This window comes from Falco peregrinus, chromosome 1 (assembly GCF_023634155.1).
Source record: "Falco peregrinus isolate bFalPer1 chromosome 1, bFalPer1.pri, whole genome shotgun sequence".
Lineage (NCBI taxonomy): Eukaryota > Metazoa > Chordata > Aves > Falconiformes > Falconidae > Falco > Falco peregrinus.
The window spans coordinates 111213806-111236061 of NC_073721.1; positions in this window are offsets into that span (position 1 = coordinate 111213806).

Consider the following 22256-nt stretch of genomic DNA (forward strand, 5'->3'; position numbering starts at 1 on the left):
AGGACAGGAAGATCGACTAAGCAGTCTTTTGAAACATGTTCTTGACTGAACAGTACAGCAATAATGGTAAGAATAATAAAGTGATTCTGTTTGTCTTGGGTGTTCGGTATCCTGTGAAACAGGGAATAAGCTGTGCTTAATTTTGAGAAATAGGCCTGTCTGGAGTGGGGGAGTTGCTGACAGAGCAGACTATTTTTTTGATTGGGGATCTGGTGGGAGTGGGTAAGTAGGTGAAATTTGTATACAACCTCTCCTTGCTGAGATCATCCAATTTCTTTTGATTTTGATGAGCTCTGAATTGAGTACCTGTTTCTGTGCTGCAGAACAATAGTTTAATTGTCATTCAGCTGGATTCATATCCCACTTCTGGTAAGTGTTTTTGTTTGGTGTAGGTTTTGTTTGTTTTGGGATTTTTTTAATGAATAAGTAATTTTAAAATATTTATTCATGGGAAGTGCATTCTTTTATGCATTCCGTAGTTATGAAAAGTGGATCCTCCAGCCCTGTATATTTTGGAGACCTCTGTTCCTTCTTATGTACAAGCCCTTGTCCTTGGTCATGCTGGAGTTGAACTCAGATGTCTGGGCTGGGTAACCACAGGCTGAAGTTTTACTTTAGGTGTATTTGTTTTTCCAGCCAAAGGCCTGTATTGCTTAAAGCCACTCTTCTCCACTCATTCATTCTATCAGCTTTCTCGCATACCTGCTCCCTAATTGCATCCCTTTTCTATCTTTTGCAGGCTTTAAGCTGTTTCACTTAAAAACATGCCTTCACAAATTGCTAAGATACGCCATTCTCTAGGTGTGAATTTCTACAGTGTTACATGAAATTACAGACTTTCTTTTCTGTTGTGAGATTGCTGCAGTATCAGAACCTTGAGTGTTTTAACATAGTTCTATGGTTCCTCAGTTGCCATTTCTCCTAGAGTTGCTTCAGTAACATACTGAAATTTAACAGTAAATCCCCTGTGATTAGGACTGGTTTTAGCAAACAGGCTGAAGCACTTGCCTGTCTACATGAGCAATGACTGATCAGACCATGAGTGCTATAAAACTCACTTGCCACTTCTGCCATTCCTTTTCAGCTTCTGCTGCTGAAAACTGGTGAGTTTTCTTCTAGCAATGCAGAGGGAATAACTGCCTTCCCCTTCCCCTGCTTCCAGCTGTAAAGTTGTCGTTTCTTCACATTAACACAGTATCAGTACATCTGGCATCTTTTGAGTCCTCTGTTGGAAAGACATTGTATATAATTCAGCATGAGTCTTCTCGGATTCATTGATAATAATGCCAGCATAGCTGCATGTGATAGAGCATTTGCATCTTTCTTATCTTTATCACTTAGAGTAAGAATGCAATAAAACACTTGAAAGTAGTTGTCAGCTAGTTTGCTGCTTTCAGTTTGCCTCTACAAGCTCTTAGTATTCTGCAAAAGATGCAAAGTCACTTTTACTAAAGGAGAACAGTTTTATTTTTTCAGTTGAAGTTTATTAATATTTATCGGAAACTACAATCTGTCACTCTCTGAAAAAGACTTGAAGAGTCTTGGTAAGTATTTTCATCATGTTCATCTAGATATCGTGGGACCTTGTATTTAAACACGTGTATTTCAGTTACTTACCCACATTTTGTGGTTTAATGTGCTTTAATAATCTGCATGGTGATATTTGAATATGCTTTGAACTGCACAGATCCCAAGCTCTGCCTGCGCTCTGGATGCAACCATTCTTTTTTTTCTGCAGTTATCACCAACAACAGAAAAGTTGAATAGGAACTTAATTCTAAATCTTAGATCCTTTTCCTTTCAGAGCCTGCTCATACAGAGCACCTGTATGAGAAGGTCACTTCCCTTTTGCTTGATGTAGATGCATATAGTCTGAGGCACATGTATCACCTGAAGCAAAGTGCCTTTCATTTTCAGAGCATTGCAGTATGATTTCCAAAAACTGGAATGTTGAGAGCACAGATTCTTTAAGAGCACCTTGCCCATTTTGTAATGAAGAGACTTCACAAGTTCTGTTGAACTAGTGGAAGAGACTAGACCTGTAATAGTTCTGTCAAAGGGCTGTGGGAGTGCTGAATCTCCGCAGAAAACCCTCTCTGCCACTAATCCAGATCACTTTTGCTAGGGAAAGATTCTAAACAGGGATATGGATCAGGTAGCTGATTTCTATTTTCTCCCGATTTAGTAATAATGAAGCAAATATAACACTTCTCTTCCACATAGAAATCCGAAGTATAGCATGCATGCCCAGTGTACATGAATAATTTTATTAATCTGAGTCAGATTTGTAACACTGCAATGTCACACAGATTTGTAACACTGCAATGTCACACCCACCTCACCAAAAAAAACCCCAAACCAAAACAACAACAACAAAAAAAAAACCAACCCCCCAAAAAACTCAAAACCTCTAAGGTGCTCTCACTTTCACAAGATTTTCATAGGAATGATTACATATTCTGTCTCTCACAAATTCCTACCTCCTGGCTATTGTGTTACAAGTGGTGAGAACATTGTTTGAAAACAAAATGAAAAAATAAATCTCTTTTGAAGCTGTTAACAGATATACTCAGAAGATGTAACAGTTCAGGGACAAGAACTTGCTGTGTTATACATTGCTTCAGGAGACCTTCACTCAGTTTCCAGGCTGTACAGAGAAAAATTCTGCCATGTGTCCAGCGCTCACACACACCATGGGAAGCCTCTGGAAGACTGAAGGGCTGGGCCTTTCCATGTCTTTCAGCACAGCAAATGATCCAAAGAGCAACTTCTATAAATACTACAATTTCCAACTGCAGAGGTTTCTTGTCCTTTCCTGTAGATTCCTTGCCAACCTTTTCTTGGTTCTGAAGCAGAGATGGTTCTGCAGCCAGCGTGCACTTGAATAGCCCTTTGAGAGCTGTACTAGGCTTCTGTTGGCTTTTATTTGAACTTCTGAACCGACAGATTATTTCAGCAACATTTGTAGAGAAACATTGCCTCTTGCTGTTGCTTGTCCTTTTCATTGTTATAACAACATAATAAAAGGAGGTTGTGGCCAATGTCTAGTCTAATACTTATACCAAGATTATCACATTGCTACGGAACACTGTTTTAAAGAATGTCTTCTTTACCTTGGAGCACAGATGACAATGGCTCAGCAAAACTTTTTGACAAAGGGGATATACATTTATTTGCAGATTTTCCGACACAAGTTTTGGCACTCTTGTGTCTGAAGAAGTTGTATTAAGAAAATAATAATTTGTCTTTCTATCAGATGATGTTGAAACTGAAGTGTAGTTAATAAATCAGAAGTGGGCAAAGTTCCATTCAGACAATCAAGTTTACCAGAATTACTGTGCTTTGACAATATTCAAGTATTAAATAGGATATTGGAAACTGGGGAAACAACAAGGGAAAATATTTATGTAAAACTAAGGGATGCAAAGTTACAGCTGGTTTAATGATAATGAAGTTCAACCAAGTACTTGATCCTGACAGACATGTCAGAATGTTGCTACAGCATCTTTGCGCTTTTGGAGAACGTTAATGTTAGTTGGGGTGTTTCACTGTTCCCTTTTTCTCATAGATATTTTCTGGTTTTTCATTAACTGTATTTTTATGAAATCGCTTAATTGATAATGTGATGATACCACTAATTTCAGCTGACTTCTACCAAGACATCTTAAAATTAAGAGTTACAAGTGCATGCCTTAGAATGTGTAGCATTTTTGTAATCTCATGAAGAATGTTGTATATAGAGACTACTCTTAAGTGAGCTTAGAGCTTGTTAATACAATATCTGTTTCCATTACAAGGTGGCTGTGGTGCAATGGTAAGAGAAAGTACTGGGCCCTGGAAGTTGTCCAGCAAGAGAACAATTAATTTTTTTTGTTTGTTTTTTTTTTGTTTACAGTGAGTCTTTTGACTCTGTTTGAGACAAATGCCACAGTTTGGTAATATAATTCATGACATTTGTCAGGTACAGTAAGGTACAGCAGATGGATGCACGCCAGAATTTCAAGGAATTTAAATGCTTGCTTGCTTGAGGTTGTTCTGGAGAATTCCTAGTCTGGAGATATTTTTTTTTTTAAGCAAGATATTATTTTAATTAAGTTTTTAGTAAGTTTTAAGAAGCAGCTGCAATCGGTGGCGAGTATCTGAATGAGCTCACAGTGATGTTCCTGAAGTACTATCTCATGCTAATTATATATTCATTCCAATATGCTGCCTACTGGTGATGAGTTTACTACCAAACATAACGCCTACATTTTCAAACTGGTATGAGTTGCAGCTGTGTTACTGTCTACACAGTTAAAAATGTATTGTTGTGATCTTCCTTTGCAAATGAAGAACAATAATGATAATAAACCTAAACATTGTTTTCTTCATTTAGAAAAAAGGAAAGCTGAATCCTAAATACCTTTAGAATTTTAAACTAGTAAAATACATATTGTCCATAGTATACCTCGCCATTAAAGGCTCAGTTTTTTATGCAAGGAGTTTAACATCTGTAAGTCGTTCATGTAATCACTTATGTGCCATGGAAAGCAGAAAGCAATGATAGTTGCAGTTAAGCAACTGATAGATTGATAGTTGCAGTTAAGCTTCATTAACTAAGCATTTAATGCCAGCTGCTGAATAGGATTCAGGGTCTGCTTCCATTGCAGCCTAAACCAGTTGAACCCAGCTGCAATTGGTAGTCTTTATTTCTTCTAAAGGATTAACTATAAATCACTAGTGAATTTTTTCTTACATCTGTCTACAGCCATTTAAACATAAATATTCCACTGGAGTTTAAGTGCGTAGAACTAGGGCAGAAAGTTCCCATCAAAAAGATTGTGTTCAAGTCCCTTTCTTTGAGAGAACAACGTATACCTGCGCTTAGCTAAAAGCAGATCTTTTTTTTACAGGAGGGAAAGATAACTGACATGGTCTTCCTTCAGTAGCTAAATGTCACAGTAATGACTATGGGAACAGTGTAGAACTGGGAGGAGAGAACAAGGAAAAATATGATGGTATTATGGGAGGAGGACAAGAAAATCGAAGTGCTGTAGTCTATCTGGGGTGGAGGAATAGTGAAGAGATTCTTTGCTCTCATCTTTTATAGCCTTCTCCTTCAGCTTTTATGTGTACCTTAACCATTCAGACTTCTGCTTCTTTCATCAAAACAGCATGGATATTCTGTCAAAAATAATACTGCTTTATGAGATATTTGAAAAAATGATAAATCCTTCAAATCAGCATTTTATTCTAAAACCTGCTTTGGTCTAGATTCTGCTCTAGGAACTCTACAAATACATCAAGTGGAGATAGAGTCTGTAAATGCCTCTGTAGTGTTCTCCACTTTCATAAAAGGCTTGGCTTTGATCCCAGTGCACTGTATGAGGTTAGAAGATTATTAGGCAGTTGAGTGTTGAATTAACTGAAATGAACTCTGGCAATTTATGCATGATACTTGGCAAAGTGGTATAAAAAGGAACATCAAACATCACAAGCTGAAATGCAATGGCCTACTGTTTATACAGACAGTGGTGCTTTCTGTGCCGCAAATATTTTAAACTATCCAAACTGTGCAGTATAATCTTCTAAATGCATAACCTTGTCAGACAGGGTAGAACTGGGTGTACCTAACAGAAACCGCCTTAAAAGAAACAGTAAGTAATAAAAATCAATATAGAAGACAATTCAGTGCTCAGTCCTGTTTGCTAGAAATATTTTGAGGATTTGTCAAGGCTGACAAATGATGAAATTATTTGGGCAATGATTGCTTTAATTAGTTTCCAAAATAAAAGAAGAGAGGTTACTGCTTATACAGTCATATTTCTTTTAAATAAGGAAACGTACTAGTCTATTTTTTTTTCATATTCTGATTATTTGCCGAGTCCACCTCAGATATATTGTAGGAAGTGGGTTCTCCGTCCACCCTGATGTGCTATTAATCTAAGGGTTCAGCAGCTGGTCAGTTTAGAAGTGTTTATCTGTGGCTCAGCTGTTCAGGAAAGTTGAATCTGGTAGTGCCATGAGGACTAAATTTAGGCTGGTGTTAAAGTGGAGTTTTATGCTTTTCTAGTACCTCTCAACACAAAGTTACTTCCATTTGGATGCACAATTCTCTAGGTACTTGAGAGCTGCTTTAGAGATCTAGGCCTTGGAGGCATGGCACTACCCCGGAGCTTCAGCTTAAAGTGCAAGTTCCTGACTCTCCTGACTGGGAAAATTGCAGTGGGTAGTGAATAAGCAAATCTGGACTTCTAAGGTGCAGGAATTGGGGAAAGTGAACTCAAACATTGGTACATGTTTGGAATGTGTCTGAGACTTCTAAAACCTAGAGAGAGTAACACTAGCATCTGTTACTTAATATTTATTTGATAGCAAGCCTTGTTAGGCACTGTAGAATTGACATACATAGCTGTATTAGTAATTAGAAAGGGCATTCTTTTCCATGTTGTCATTTATGGGTAGTGAAGAAGGAGAAAGAACAGAAATTGTGCACTAGTGATGTGTTTCTGTCGTGGTTTAACCCCAGCCAGCAGCTAAGTACCACGTAGCTGCTTGCTTATTCCTCCTCCCTCTGCCCAGAAGGATGGGGAGGAGATTCAGGAAAAAGGTGAAACTCATGGGTTGGGTTGACATAAAAACAATTCAATAATTAAAATAAGACATAATAACAGCTCTAGTAGGAAGGAGAGAGGAAAAAAATCCAGAAGGGGAAAAAAAAACCAACCAAGTGATGCACAGTGTAATTGCCCCAGCTCTCCCTCCACCAAAATAAAGCTTTTACCGTGCTTGGGAAGTTTTGCTTCTGTATGTGTTGGAGACGTGGGCTTTATTCCCTTGTCTTTGTAAGCAGGCTTAGCCTGGTGTTTTGTGGTACAGATGTTTTCTCTTCCTCTTAACAAATCTGTCCTGGTGTAGAGGAAAGGAGTCAAAAGAAAGCATTGAGAGGTATCACCTTCATCTAGTGGTTATGATCCTCCTCAGTTGGGAGAACTCATCCTTGCTGCTGCATGTACTGTTGTTTAGTTTATTCAGAAGCTGTTTAATATCACATGGCACTTATAGCACATGGTCTCTTCCCCAGGTCAGAGACCTTGCCCCTGCTCTTTTCTCATGACTCTTAAAATTCTGTATGTAGAGCACAACAGCTTCAATCGATGAATTTCACAACAGGCAGCTGCCTGGTTGGAAAGCAAGCTGCTCGGGGACAGGTGCTGTAAATTAAGGTGGAAGAGGGTGAACCTCATCAGACTCTTAGAAGAATGAGCTAATGGGGAGAAAAGGATGCCAGTGGTAGCCTTTGTTCTCTGGTATGCTTTACAACTTAAGAACGGGTTTAGATATTTTTCTTCAGGAGAGAGTACTAGGTTGTTCTTTCCAACTAGGAGGAAGAACTCCCTAATAGCACTGAGTGATGTGTCCAAGTTCAAGAGAAGATAAATCCGTACGCCTCCAGTGTTTCCTGCTGGCCATCTTATGAAGCTCCAATACCAATGGGCAGGGAATTTTCTTACTGTGATATTTTAGTTTGCTCTCAGTATTATGGTTAGATTAAGTTACATATCTGTAGTCTGGACACATGTCCCACGTATGAGATCTGAAGGAATTCCCCAGTGCTGAGATGATAGATTTGTCTTTGGATCTGTACTGTGGATTCTTCTGAGACCCTGTTAAAGGTAAGAACTTAATGTAACATTGAAGTGTGCAGAGAAAACTCTGCTACGATAATTGCAAAGTCATTCTATTTTTGTGATTATTTTCTTATGTCTTGCATGGAGGTTATTATCATAAGCCAACTTAAATCATTGGTCTTTTTTTTTCTAATTGTGCAGTCTGAATGGTTAGGTAGCTTTGATTCTGACGGGAGGTGTTACAAGAGAGCTGTTAGGGGCTTTTTTGCTTTCCTGTGCTTTTCTTCAGTTTTAAGTTTACAAAAAATGTGAATCTAGTTCTGTTGGTTTTCTTGTCCTGGTCTGTAAATTGCCTTTAGTTGACCAGTTCAGCATGGTAGCTGATCTTACTGGAGTTTGCCCTCTGTGACTGTGTTTCTTAGATGATAGAACTGATTACAGTCAAAACTGATCTTAAACCAAGTCCTGTTTGAACAGTATTCCTGTACAAAATATTTATTATGGTTCATGACAACAATGATGAACCACTTTATTTCATCATTTATACTTCAGGGGTTTTATCTCAGAAATATTTTTTTTTCTGTGTCACATTAGTTTGTGTAAAAAAAATATCCTGGTGCACTGTGCCAAACGTGACAACTTATCCACCAGCATTCTTAATTTCTATGGGGCTCACAGGGCTTGAACTCACATACCTCATATGTGAATTGCTTTATTTTGTCTTTAGTGAGTTTGCTTTAATCCTTGAATCAGCTACAACATTAAGCTCAGCCAAGGCCCTTGGGACTGAGTAGTTTTGTGAATATTGATATAGGCTCATTCAGAAGGACGGTTTGTCTTGTAGAATTTTGAAAATACATTGGTGACTGAACTCAAAGGCTGTAGTTTGGGAATACAGTGTCTGTGTAAGGGGCTTAATAAAGGAGTGAAAGTTTAATCAGAAGTGTTGGTTATATTAAGTAATTTACACTAGTAAAGGCTGAGGAGTTCCAGAAACTGAATGCTATAATGTGATATTATGTTGAGCGACACTTGAATTTTAAGTGATCCACATGAATGGGGAAATCCTAATGCTGCATATGGAGCAATGAGCTGACCCTTAACCGCTCAGGAGTAACATTAGTTCCTGGAAACATCATGGCCTGGCAAAAAGCAACGTGAGTGTCTGGAATTGTTGGGAAAGGAACAGAGAAGCAACATGATAGCTGTGCTAGACTGAAAAGGCAGTAAAACAGATTACTAAAATGAGATTTTCATGAAGCTCTGTAAAATACTGGAAAGAGGGTATAACTGGTACTTTTTTTATGACAGAGAGACCATACAATGAAGGTGGTAAGCTCAAACTGAAGAAGTTAGTGTTTCAGTGATGTGTAAGCTATGAAAATCCTTCCCCAAAGCATGTGCAGATGCCAGAAATCTACTTAAGGTGAAGTACATTCATGAAAAATAAATTTATTGAATGATTTTAAGTACAGAGGCTGGTTCATAAAGTCTCCCACTTCCAGTCAGAACTGGGCCCTGGCTCAGAAAGACTTGCTATCAGCCCTTGTCATCTCATACTGCTTTCCATGGCTTCTCATTCTGTTTGGCCTTCAGTGTGTTCTTTTCTGATGGGGGTGAGGGGGGCTGGGGCAGGCAGCAGGAGTGAGGCAGTCTGTAGGAATGGTACTGGGCTGCAGGTACCTTTAGTGGGTCTCACTGTGTTCCTACTGGAAAAGTGTGGGATGAAGTCTGAAAGGAGCAATGTGGCCGTTCTACTTGTCAAGTAAGTCCAGAAAACTATGCCTTGCTACTGTGCTTAATCAAAAGGTTTATTAAAAAACATATTTTTAAAAAAAGTCTTAAATGCCCCTTTGAAACAAATATTACCCTTATTTAGTTTTCAAGGTTTTTTGTTTTTATAATAAGAGAAAAATCTTAAAAAGAAAAAAGCATCAACAGCTGTTTTCTTTGAGAGGATCTGAAATGCAGTTGCTTATCTCTGATGATTTTCTGCTCAGACTTGCCAGCAGCACAAGTGAGATTGATGCTTTTCTCTCACTCCTTTCATCAATCAGCTTTGTAATGTGTATGTTAGGAAATCTAATTATCTGATTGTTGCTGGAGCACTGCAAAAGCAGGGCAACCGAGTCATAGAATGACTGTGTGATTAGTAAGCTTTGACTGTGGCAGTTTCCCTGGAAAGAAAAGGTGAAAAGTGTTGTGTTCAAGCCGAGTACTATCAGAGTATACCATCTTTTTCTTCTGCTTTCTGTTCTGGCAGTGTAGCATTATGGGTTATTATAAAACTAATTCATTTCACATGCATATGGGAATACCTTCGGTGGTCAGCTAGGCACCAGCACTGGTGCAGTGAACATATAAGAAAATCCAGTCCACCGCATAAAGAAAGTGCCTCTTTTGTATCCACAGGAAACTAATTAGGAATGATGTAAATTTGGTTGTGTGTGGGGTGAGTAGAGTGTGAGTGGGTCAGGAAATGAGCTTTGGTTTTTGAAGGTTTGTAGGACATTTCCTAGGTATAGAGCCTGGTGGCATACAGATACTGGGGGAAGAGCTGCTCTTTGAACTGTTTTTCCCTAGCGCTCAGAAGCAGAAACAGTCACAGGAATCCTTTTTACCTTAATTACATAGCTATTGAAAAGCCTCCTTTCCCTTGTAGGCTGCTGGTAATGTGACCCAGAAAATGGTGGGGAAGAATGAGTCGGTATAAAATGTGTGTCATAACTGATCAGTGAAGGCAGGAACAATAAAAAGGGAAGATTTTGCGAGTGTTCATGTGGTACATTCCTTTAACACAAAGCTGGTAAATTATTAAGAGCTGGTTGAAATTAGAATTTGGAATTAAGGAGTGGGGGATTCTTGTATATAGAGGCATGCTTCATTCTTTTCTTAGTAGGATTTCAAGCATTGCTGTCCTTGGCAGCGCAAATGGGTTGGAACCAAGTCAGAGAACGTGGCTTGTATCAGTGAAGGACGCCTGGATGTAGGCAGGGAGAGCCAAGAGAGTAAATGGGGCTGGCTCTGGATGCATGTTCCTCTTCCAAGATTCCAACCAATAATCATAGAGATTAACTATTGCAAAGGCAGGGAGGAAGAGTTCAAGAGTATTATTTAAAAAAAAAAATCTCCGTAGTTTATTGGGCATAACCGGCAACATTTTGGTTGTGGTGGGGAGGGGAGGGATCTTTGGCGGTGGCCTCTGTGAGAAGAGGGATGGGGCTGCCCTGTACCAGGTGCAGCTGGCTCCGCAGTGAACCCACTGCAGGACATGTCTGAGCCCACCAGCGAAGCTGGTCAAGCCTCTGTGAGAACATGTTTGAGAAGGGGCAGAAAGTGCCCAGAAGGAGGAACAATAAGGCCAGAGTAGTAGGAGGTGCTCCATGGTGGAGCTGATGACATCCCCAAAGGGACAGTGGTAGGTTGGTAACCGAGCCCAGGGCAGGTACTGCCCCAAAGGGGCCGAGTGCAGCCTGCAGGGTTGACAAGGGAGTGGAGGCTTGAGGGGGCCGAGGGGATGAAGATGTGTCTGGAATGAGGTTGAGCTTGGGAAAGGGGAAGTAAAAGTGTCTTCCATAAGTGTTTAACTGTTTGTCATCTTTGCTTCTGAATACCTAATCAGTAATTAAAATGTTAACTGACATGAAGGTAAGTTCCCCAAGGGAAGTCCATTTTGTTTGCAACACTAATTTGTGAGTGATTTTTCTCCTGTCATTGTTTTGACCCTTGTATTCTCTCCCTTTTGTTCTTTCTATTTTCCTCCCTGTCCTGTTGGCACAAGAGTGTGAGCAAGTGGCTATGTGGGTGCTTGGCTGCTAGCTGGAGCCAAGTCACCACATTTTTGTATGTTCTTTTTAAAATTCACTATTTAATTGTGTCTTTCTCTTATAGAAAATCAGAATTATAATGTGAATAATAGAACACGGTCTCCTCTTTTCTAATGACAGACTCACTTATGCTTATAAGGATATTAATTTAAAGTAGAAGTTCTAATTAGCTTTCTTAGAGCTCTTAGTTGGAAACAGCAGTGTAGCAGTAATTCCAATGGCAGACTTTTGCATTCTTAAGCCTTGTTACCCTGCACTTCCGCAGGAATTTGGAACAGGTGATGGTGGTGGAAGATGCACGGAGTAGCAGACTGAAATTGCAGCTGGATAAACAGCCTTGTAAAATAAATCTCTCCCTTCTTTTGGGGGTAGCTTTTAACCTCAGATTTAAGGAATGTAATAATTTTAAATACATAATATCCCGAATAGTTATGTCAATATGTAGTGAAATAATCTGTAATCAATTTGCTGCCCGCTTTCTGAGAATAAAATACGAAAGTGATCCCTACATAACACAAAGACTTCAAAAACAAGTTGTCAGAATGCCCTTTTCAGAGGATTGTATGTGTGAGTAGATAATGGAAATTTCTTTCAAATGATTGTTCTAAAAATTAAAACTGAAGTAAGAATGAAGTCATAGCAAAAGACAGTTAATGCAGATGAATACTTGAGGAGATGATTGGCTCACAGCTTTACCTCTGGCAAATTTGCAAGGAGAAAAAGAATGTCATTATTTTAAGTGCCGTGATAATGCCTGTGATTTATGAACCTGAGGTATGCTCCCCTGGAACTGATTATCTGGACCGAAAGTACTGGGATGTCTTGTGCCAAGCAGTGGAAGGCAGGTACTTTTAACAATGGGCTAAGTTCTGATCTTTTGTTTGCCGCTTCTACCTGTGTAGCGTCAGTTGATTTTGGCAGATACGTAATGATTTACTAGCTTGAGTGAGGACAATCCTTTTGATCCTTCTCTTCTAACTGCCATGATCCAAGTCTGGACATGTGATGATAACTCAAGTTCAGTGCTTTTTCAGCTTTATTCCTTCTATGCAGCACTGGTTGTAGCAGAAGGGCTTGCAAGCATGCTGAATACCTTCTTAGAAAATAATTATTGGAAGACTGTACTTGTAATGTAGTGTCTCCCTAATACATATCAAGTTAATGGTATTTGGTGCTTCTGTTAGTGGCTGAAGCCTTTGTGATGAACTTTCCTGATCCTTCTGTGCAACTTCTTATTGTTTGAATATCCTTAAAAACAAAGGAGGCTGAGAAGCATTCTGAAAATACCATGACTACACGAGTTAATGTTAGGACCTCTTTCTTTGGTTACTGGGGGTGGGGGAAGAGCAGAGCTATACTTTTTTTTGCATGCAGACACTTAATTTAAAAATAAGTACTTAAACCTAACCATTTCCTTGCTAATTTTGCAAGGTACACAGTTTTGGTGTCTATGACCCTATATGAAAGACTGATTTCCTGTTGCTCTGTGCTCCCCTCTTCTCCCCCTGCCTTGGGGTGCAATGCTGACTGCATCCTGAGAAACATACAGGTATCTTAAAACACCATAAAATTTTGTTCCCCTCCTCAGGTCCAATTATTCTGATAATGGAGGGGTCTTTAAAGTTTTAATTATGATCTAATATGCAGGTAAGAAAGACCCAGATCTTTTGCCTCTGACACACGTGGGATGGGATATCTGATGGATTGTGTAAAAATATTCCTCGGCTTATATTAGCAGTATATTTTGATTTCTCTGCCTGAATGAAAAGAGCTTATACAGCTCTCTCCAGGCACAGACCACCAGAAGACCCACTTTTTTTCTGTTATAGACAAGTTTTGAATAACAGAGGCATGTTGTTAATTCTGCTATTGGTCAACAAGGCATGGTAAGGCTGGGATTCATCGCTGAAGGTGTTTTAGTATGGGAACTACAGCAAGGTCTTCAGAGGTCACATTGGAAAGCTTTGGAAGGGCTCTGCAGAGCAGGCAATCTTTTTGTCAGATCTCGAGGTACGATTAATAATGCGCTTCTGGCCCTTGTCTGTTAATTTTGACTAGTTTTAAATGTGGAAGCCAAAACACCCTGTTCAGACTACATTGAGCAGAATCATAAAAAAATTAAAAATTCAAAACACTTTGAGGTATCCTGCTGATAGTAATTTGAGAGTTACTTATGTATGTAAATGTAGATTAGTTTTGCTTTCTGTTGTAGTAGTATTGACAGTGCTGAACAATTGGCAGATCCTGTAGCGTAAAAGAATTCACAATCTCTCAACTGATTATTATATTTTAGTGCAATTTATATTTAATCTTGCCCAGTTTCAGGGACTTCAGAATTTAATTGTTTTCCCCTTGTAGGATATAGTAGTAACTGTTTATGTTCCCATCTTTAATTGAAAGAACTCAATTAGTTTTTAGGGGCAACGATACTGAATTGAATACCTGGGTACAACTATTCTGGTTAATGCCACTATTTGGTACAACCATCTGGTAGTGTATCAGATCCATACCCTAATAAAGTTCTTGGTATTTGCAGTCTTTCTCTGTGTGTCCTCTTAGTAACTTGAGGACTAAAGTGTTACTGCAGTCTGGGGTGGTGATTTCCACTCTGTATTAGTTGTGCTGCTGCTAAGCTTAAGTATACGTGGGAACTGAGGGGCTGTGTTGTGATTTACCCTCATATTGCATTCCTCCATGTGGCCTGGAATAATTAAACATTAAGGTGTGATTATACAAGATGCTTGCACTGTCCCCAGCCTTTGCACAGCTGGCTGCACACACAGTAGGAATACTTTTAAGGGGACAAACATACTGTTTCCTTCTGTGGCTAAAAAATACTTTGGTGTGAAAGGTAGTATTTTATTTTGATTGGGTTAGAAGACAGCTACGTTAGAAATATTAAAACAAGTTTGTTTGATACAGACTGGTTTGGCAGCAGATTCCAACAGCACATGTACACTCAACTCCAGTTTGGAGGCTCCTGGAGGAGGGTCCATGTGAGACTGGTATGTCTGTGCACAGCTGCTTTGCTACTTTCCTCTGTGCACCGTCTGGCCCAACCCAAGGAATTTTACATTGGATTTGTAAATTGCAGACACTGCCAGGGAAATTTCACAATTTGAAAACATTTGGACTTAGACATCTAAGGAAGCCATGAGCAATTGATGAAAGCTTCTGTACTCATATTCAGGCATATCGGAATGTAATTGGAGATGCTGAACACGTTTCTGTGTTTAGATCTATTGAGTGCAGATTGTGTTTAAAACTGCCTCGTGGCTGTAAGCTATGTGTGGTGCGATACAATAAAGGCAGGGAATCACAAAAGATGGTGTGCCAATGATAATTTTGAGTCGCTTTTTGAAGATGTGAAGAAGGGTATAGTTTGCTAATAGTACCACATGCCACTTAATCCTACCATACGTTACAGCAGGGTTTCATTTCTCTGGACATGCACTCATACAATAATGAACTCCCACATGTCAAATAAAATGTTAGGTGCCACATAGATCTTAGGGAAGGTGTTACACCGTATTTCCAGGGTCTAAAGCTGGGATTCTGTATGTTCCGATGGATATTTTTTTTTCTCTTTTTTTCTGTTTGGTCAGGTTGTTTGAAAAGCGCAAAGATTAAATATATTTTTCTTGGTATGTAGTTGTATTTTTAATGCATGATAGATGACAGGATTCGTGTTTGTACAGTTCTAGCTTATTTGCTATACTTGATTTCCTCATATTTTGCCATCAAGTGCTGTTTGAAGAAAATCTGCTATGATTTAAGAAAGTAAACACAAGCTTGAGAGGTTGAGAAATGAATGCATTTATAGTGACAAACTCATTTATCTAAAAGTCTTTGTGACATGCAAAACAAACAGTATCAAAATAAATGTTGTTATAGTTTCTTCTTCAGAGCATAAGCTTTTAATTGCATATTTAATGCATATGCAATTAGTCATTTAAGTTTATATACTTCTGTACTTCTTAAAATTCTCTGTTTTGAAAACTCCTGGCCCAAACTTTTTTGTTGTATCTGTATTTGTAGCAGTGTGTGGGTGGGTATTCTGTGCAGGCTTCAGTGATAAGGCAGGCCATGGCGAGTCTTGGGAGGGTGACACCGCAGACCAAGGTGGGTTTTTTCGTGTGATTTACAAGGGTTCTCTGCCTTGTTCCAGATGACTGTTGGAGCATGCCCTTTATGCCAGTATTAGTTACACATCTCTATCTGCAGTCTGCATAAAGCGTAGTTTGGTTGAATCTGGGCATGTTGTTTCGTGTCTATTACAAATTAGTCTTTTTCAGTAAGTTTGGTGTCTTTTTTTCTTTCTTCTTGTTGCCTAGAAGTCTGTTGCAGGAGTCCTAGCAATTCAAGCCTATTGACTCGGGTGAATAAACAATGAAAATTGAATCCTAAGAGTAAAGAACTTGAGTGTGAAGGGATGGCCTCTTTTTTTCCATCACATCAGTCAAAGTGTTCAGAGAACAGTGATGTGTTAATCTACATACTGCAGGGGCTCAACCTACCTGAAAGGAACCGATCTGAGAACCACTTAACATGACTTTTTTCCTTTTAAATGATAAAACATAAGCAGGGCTCAGCATTTGAAATGGCATCTCTGAAGGTATATATGGAGTCAGTGGTCAGCTTTGCAGGCAAACTGATGTTGGAATAAACAGAATTTTATCTATGAAAAAACTTTCTTGCTTTAGCAATTGCAGAAACACACAGTTGGAAAAAATACTTTTTTTGCTTGATGTGTGTAAATAGGAAACATAATTAGCCACCTCGTTTTCGTTAATTTGGATATTTTTGTCTCCTGACTCCTAAGATTTGCATACCAAAGTGAGTAACAGTCTTGCATCTGGGAAGTATAAGACTAGAATACTAAGCACTGATTCTCCAGGGATGGAAGAGTACCTTAGGTGACTGCAGCATCTTCTGAAGTAGGTGGTGATTGGAAAACATTACATTGAATATTCTATCCTAAATTAAATTAATATTTACAGAAATCCTAGATCACATGTGGCTTTTAAGCCACATTTGTGCAGCTAGAGCACAAAGCTTCTCAAAACTTCTGAGAAGGGCGTTTCTGGAGGTGCTGTAGGTGATTTCCTTTGGCAGGAGTCTACCCCAGTGGCTGAAAAATCCCATCCTTTCATTTGTAGAGGTTAATGGTGTAAATTGAGATAAGTCCTTTATATTAGTCCAAGAGAAAAATGCGCTTTTTAAAAAATTCTGTCCAGACTTTTGAGCAGGCCTATACTGATAACTACCTTTTGAAGCTGAACCCTTGAGCAGAAAGTAACCTCAGAATTTTGTCAACAAGAGCACTACCCCAGTTCTCAACTAGAATCAATTAACCCGGTTCTAATGAAAGCACCTGATTTAATCTGATTTATTTAATGTAGGAACCATGCTATGCAGAGAGTCAAATGCATCTGTCTTGAGTAATGAGTTTTTGAAACAGAAAAACAAGCAAATGGCCAAACAGCTTTTTCTTTAGTATAGCTTCCAGAAGGCAGTGGCTTGGGACTAGTGTGGCCCAGTATTTCTATGTGGACTAGAATATGATGAAAGAACTCTTTCAGAATGAGGTACTACAGTGAAACCAGGGAGATTTCTGTACACTCCTCATTACTTAATTTCTTTGTACTATTTCTATTCTTGTTCTAGAAGTTGCAGCAGTGGAGACAGTGGCAGGGGAAACACCACATCTTCCCTCTCCTTTCCCTAGTCCGTAACTGTCAAACGGCAGGGACTGACTTGCTACTTGTAGAGTGCGTTTCTTAAGTACTTGGAGTCCCAAACAGTGATAGAAATGTCTTGAAATAAAACAGGTTCTAGCAGGAAATGGCACAAGTACTAAACAGTGGATGAGCCAAGATTGTTTTCAAAACTGGTGTTCAATATAGCTGAAGATCATCAACCTTCTAGGGCTTCAATTAAAAGGATGCTTTCAGAATTGAAGGTGAAGTTCTAGTTACCTGCTAAAATGATGCAGTGTTCAATAAGAGCAGGATAGTATGGGAGACTGTAATAATGGGACATTGTTCTCTTATATCCATGTCATTCCTGGCTTGCTACAGAGATTTTTAATAGCTGTGAGTTAATGTAGCAAGCACTAAACCTTCCTAGTCGCCCATTAGGGGATTTTGTTGAAAGGTGAGCATGAAAGATTTCAATTTCTTTTTAGGATTTTAAAGTGAAGAAAGATGGATGCGCAGGGGATAACAATGGGAGATTTTCATGTTTTCTCAAGCAGAAAAGGTTGAATTCATGCTAAAAGTAAGATGTAGTTGGGAGTTTCATCTAGGACATGGTGGAGCTTTTCATATGATAAAAGGCAGTGTTCTGAAGATGCTTTGAAATCTATAATTATTTACAGTTGATGAAACAGTCTTAAGTGAACCCACTGGAAATGTATCGGTAAACTAACTGGGGTACAGGAAAGATTAGACTAAAAGTGAATGTTCCAGAAGAAAAAGAAAAGAAAAACCACATAATAACCCCCTGTCTACATATCTAATTAGTAATATTCATTGTAATGTGAATATTAGTGATCTATATTGCACCTTTTCATAGAAATGAATCAGAAGCCTAACTGCAGTATTCTATTTTAAGTTCTTTTCAGAGGAAATATGTGGGTTAATCTTTGTGTTTGCAGCCTTCACTTGGAGTTCAGATTTGTTTGCAAAACATTTAAATTAAACTAATGATGTAGTGGTAAGTTTTAAAACAGCCTGATACTAAATTAGATTTCTTATGCTAAGGTGCCTGCTTCTGAATTCTGGTAACATCCTACTTAATAAATAAAGCTTGATACCATTAAACAGTTCTGCCGATGTTTTTGGTATTGTGTGATATGTTTGCACTATTTATTTTATGTTTGTTACCTTACATCCATGTTACTAGACTGTACTTTCAGAACTTGGGAACTGCCAAGAAAATTGGTTCTGTACACATGGAGTTTGTGAGTGTTGGACAGTGGCGTTCAGTTTCCATTGTAGAGGCTTACTTCCCACCACCCCTTCTAGACCTTTGTATACTAAATACTAGTGTCATTGGTTTCTGTAATTCTTTTAAACACAATGTCTATGGAAGGAACTAATGACTACAAACCAACAGATTATTGGTTTCTGTACCACGTAATTGCGCCAAAGGGTTGCTTCATTTGGAGAGCTCAAATATCTTGAGGAGGCACAGAGTAAATGGATGCGTTTATCATGAATGAATATCATGCATCCTGAAAGCTTCAAAGACTACAGCCTTGCTATAGTTCAATTTAGTTGCTGTGATCCATAAAAAGTATTCACTGAAACTGGAATTTTAAGAAACTGAAGACATTTTCTGGTAGTAGTTGCATGTGGTATTACGTCCCAGATCTGTGTAAAAATTTGATTGAAGTGACTCTGCTCCCACCTGCATTACTGTATTTACACTGAGTGTATAAAACCATCTTTTTGTTTTATTAATTTAGCCTGAGATTTCTTTGTTCGTTTGAATTCTGTGTTAAATTCACTTAGTGGCAGAAGTTCCTTTCAAGGGACACATCATGCTAATAGTAAATGAAAACTCGATTAATTTATAAAGTGCTAAAAAATTTTAAAATCACTTTCCAAATTTGATACATTCATATTGTCATTTTAATGATTATTCATAGATGCATATTGACATGAAAACTGAGAAAGATGATGTAGAGCACATGTTCATGTTTCAGGGTGAAAAAGTATTTGAATTTTTAAAAGCTCTTCTATTCAGGTGAATAGTAAGTAATAGGTCAGTCTCAAAGATTTCTTTAGTTTTCATGAAAATTCTAAAGCGAGTGACTGCTAATATAACAAAAGTTTAGTGGGTGATAAAAGTTCTATTATACTTATGACATGATTTGGGATTGTGCAGTTTGTTCTCTAACAGCAAGATAAATGTTACAGTTACAGTAAAAATGCATGCAGATTTTAAGGGGAGACTCTTCCCTTGACTTCAGCTTTCTAGTGTTACTTAAAAATTGCTTTCTTGAAGCCAGTTATCTAAATCAATAATGTACAAGATTGCTTTAGCCAGGGTGGTTTCTTTTATTTAATTATTTAAATTTTTTTACAAGTAGAAGGTCTGTTGGAAGTTAAAAGACTCAAAAGCCATCAAGGTTCTTTCTAAGTTTGGTTTAAATCATCTTAAATGTTCCTCTCTCCTGTGTATAATGCCTCAGTGAGCAAGTAATGATGGATGCCACTTAATGGCTTTGCAGAATGTGACTAAAATAGAAAGATCTTTTCACATTCACAAAATAGAAATTATACAAGATGGTTATTACATGTGTTTCAGAAATAATGTATGCCCTACTTGCTAGCAAGTATAAATTGCAATGGAAAAATACGCACGTCTTGTTTTCAGTGTGAGCTTCCTTCAGAGAACGTTATTTTTATGTCTGTGATGCAATTTTTCAAACTGGTTTGTACCTTATTCAGCATCTTCAGTGCCATGTAAGAAAAGTCCTTTTTTATTCTGAAGGCAGATACTCAGTGTCAGAGTATATAGACTCATCATCAGGGTGAATCATCAACTCTCCTGTGGCAGTCTGTTTTCTATTTGAGTATTTATCTAGATACACTGGAAACTTAAAAAAAAATAAATATATAGCTTCAGCATAAAAATCATTTGCCTATGTTGAATCAGCCATGAATGTAAAATGGAAAATATTGCATATTGGCTGCAGTGCAGGATTATTTTCTCATTAAGAACCTGAGTAGCAGTGATATGACTTGAAATTGATATTAATTAGTTTTGGTTGAAGGCACTTAGTAATTCTTACTCTTATTATAAATACTTGGCTAACATGATCCAATGAAATAGAAAATCAGATGATCAATGAAATTATACAATAATGACTTCATGTTGTTATTACGAAGTCATGCACTTCACAGTTCTTTAGAACAGTGAATAGTCAGATAATTTTGACTTCCATCAAAGCATTTACAATTATTAGCAACTGTGTTGTTGTCATTTTTCATGTCTAGACCTCAGAAATATTATATCTATGACTTCCCTAATTCTACACAGTGCTGTAGGATTTGGGATATTTTTGATGTTACCAAAGCCTGTCACACTGTTGATAGCCCTGGGATTCAGGAGCAATGCAACGCTGCAAGTCTGCTTCGGTGGTGGCAGACAATATACAGCCTTCGAGAAATATCTTAACCTGGTTCCATTTTATTCACTTTATAATGTAAAACAGAGATGAGGTCCTCTCACAAGGTTGTGAAAGACATTTCAGAAGCATTTGCAGTCTTCTTTTAAAAAGGAAAAAATACAAATTATTTATGGAGTTGTCATTGTCTGGTTGCAGCAGGGGATTGTCAGGCTCTCCCTAAGCCAAGGCAGATGGGACAGGACTGGGGATAGTGGCCATGCTCAGCCAAAAGTCTGGATCACCAGCGAGCTTGGTGGTGATGCGGCAGGTCCGAGGTCCAGCTGGAAGGTTCATTGGCATGTCAAGGTCAGGCCTGGTGATGGTAACCAGAGTCAGACACAGCCCAGTCACTACTGGGCATTTCCACGCTGAGAAGGTGGAGTGAAGGTCCAGCTAGGAGGTCGGCCCACAGGTCTGGTGCAGAGCAGTGGGGTTCATGGCCAGCCCCAGGCATGGCAGTGGCAGGGCTGGAGCAGGCTGCGAGAGCTCGTGCAGGGACGGGTGGCTGAAACAGAGCCCCTAGGCCTCCCTGCAAGGGGGGGGGCGGGGGGAGGGGGGGGGGGCAGGTGGGGCTGCTCAGGGCTGCTAGGGCCTGTCAGTACACTCACAGCCATGACAACCATTCCTCATACCCATGCATCGTTTTGAAGATAAGATGCTTTTCCAAAAAGAAAATGGGAAAATAATACTCCGAAGAACAGAGAGCTATTGGCAGTCTTGTGTGAGACCTTTGTGTAACTGTAGTGTGTCAAAGACAGTAACTAAAAGTACTGGTGTAGGGAAGGAGCTCTGCAATGCAAGGAGCTCTGCAATGCTAGCAGCCCCTGCCAGAGGGGCAGTGTGCTAGATGGAAGCAGTCAATTACTGTGACAGTGGTGACCACAAGTTTTACAAAACAATAATGGAGAGCCTGAGTAGATAACAGACAGTGTTGGAGATGATCTTCCTTGTCCCCTGGCTGTGTGCCATAAATGAGTGTAAAAATCTAAATCTCTGTTTCATCATGAAGTGGAAAAGGGATATTAGCTGCAGGGTCTGCTTGCTTTTTCTAATGGATCTTCTGTTCCTGACAGTAAAGGAAAACATTTACAACCATACCTGATTAAGTATGTTTGCTACTAATGTGAATAGGATTTCATGCAACAGATGACTACCGAGGCCTTGTGAGAGGTCATTCCTGACATGGGAGAAGAGCACAACTGCTGCTGTGTGCTCTGGACAAAAGTTTGGTATCACGGTTAACTACAGTAAAAGCTATTCCCACAGGTCATTGGTAATTATATGTGCTGTGGAAGAGAACCGGGGCATTTATGGTAGACCACTGCTGAAGAAAAGGAGCTGCGTATAAATCAGCCTTCGGTGTTCTGTTGTCAGTTGTCTGGGTCCTCGTGCTGAGGAAAGCCTTATATCAAGTAGTGGAAGGGGTGCTGCTGTGCCCTTATGACAGTCATTCTAAAGGACATCAGAGAAAGTGTCCTTCAAAGGAGAAAGGAATGAGTAATTAGCTCTCAAGCAACTGATTACTCAGGCACTACAGAGTGTCAGAAAATTAGGCGTTATTCATTGAACATTAACACAAGCAATCACAGTCTAGACTTTCCAGGACTGAGGAAACAGGCTGATAGCCAAGTTCCTGAA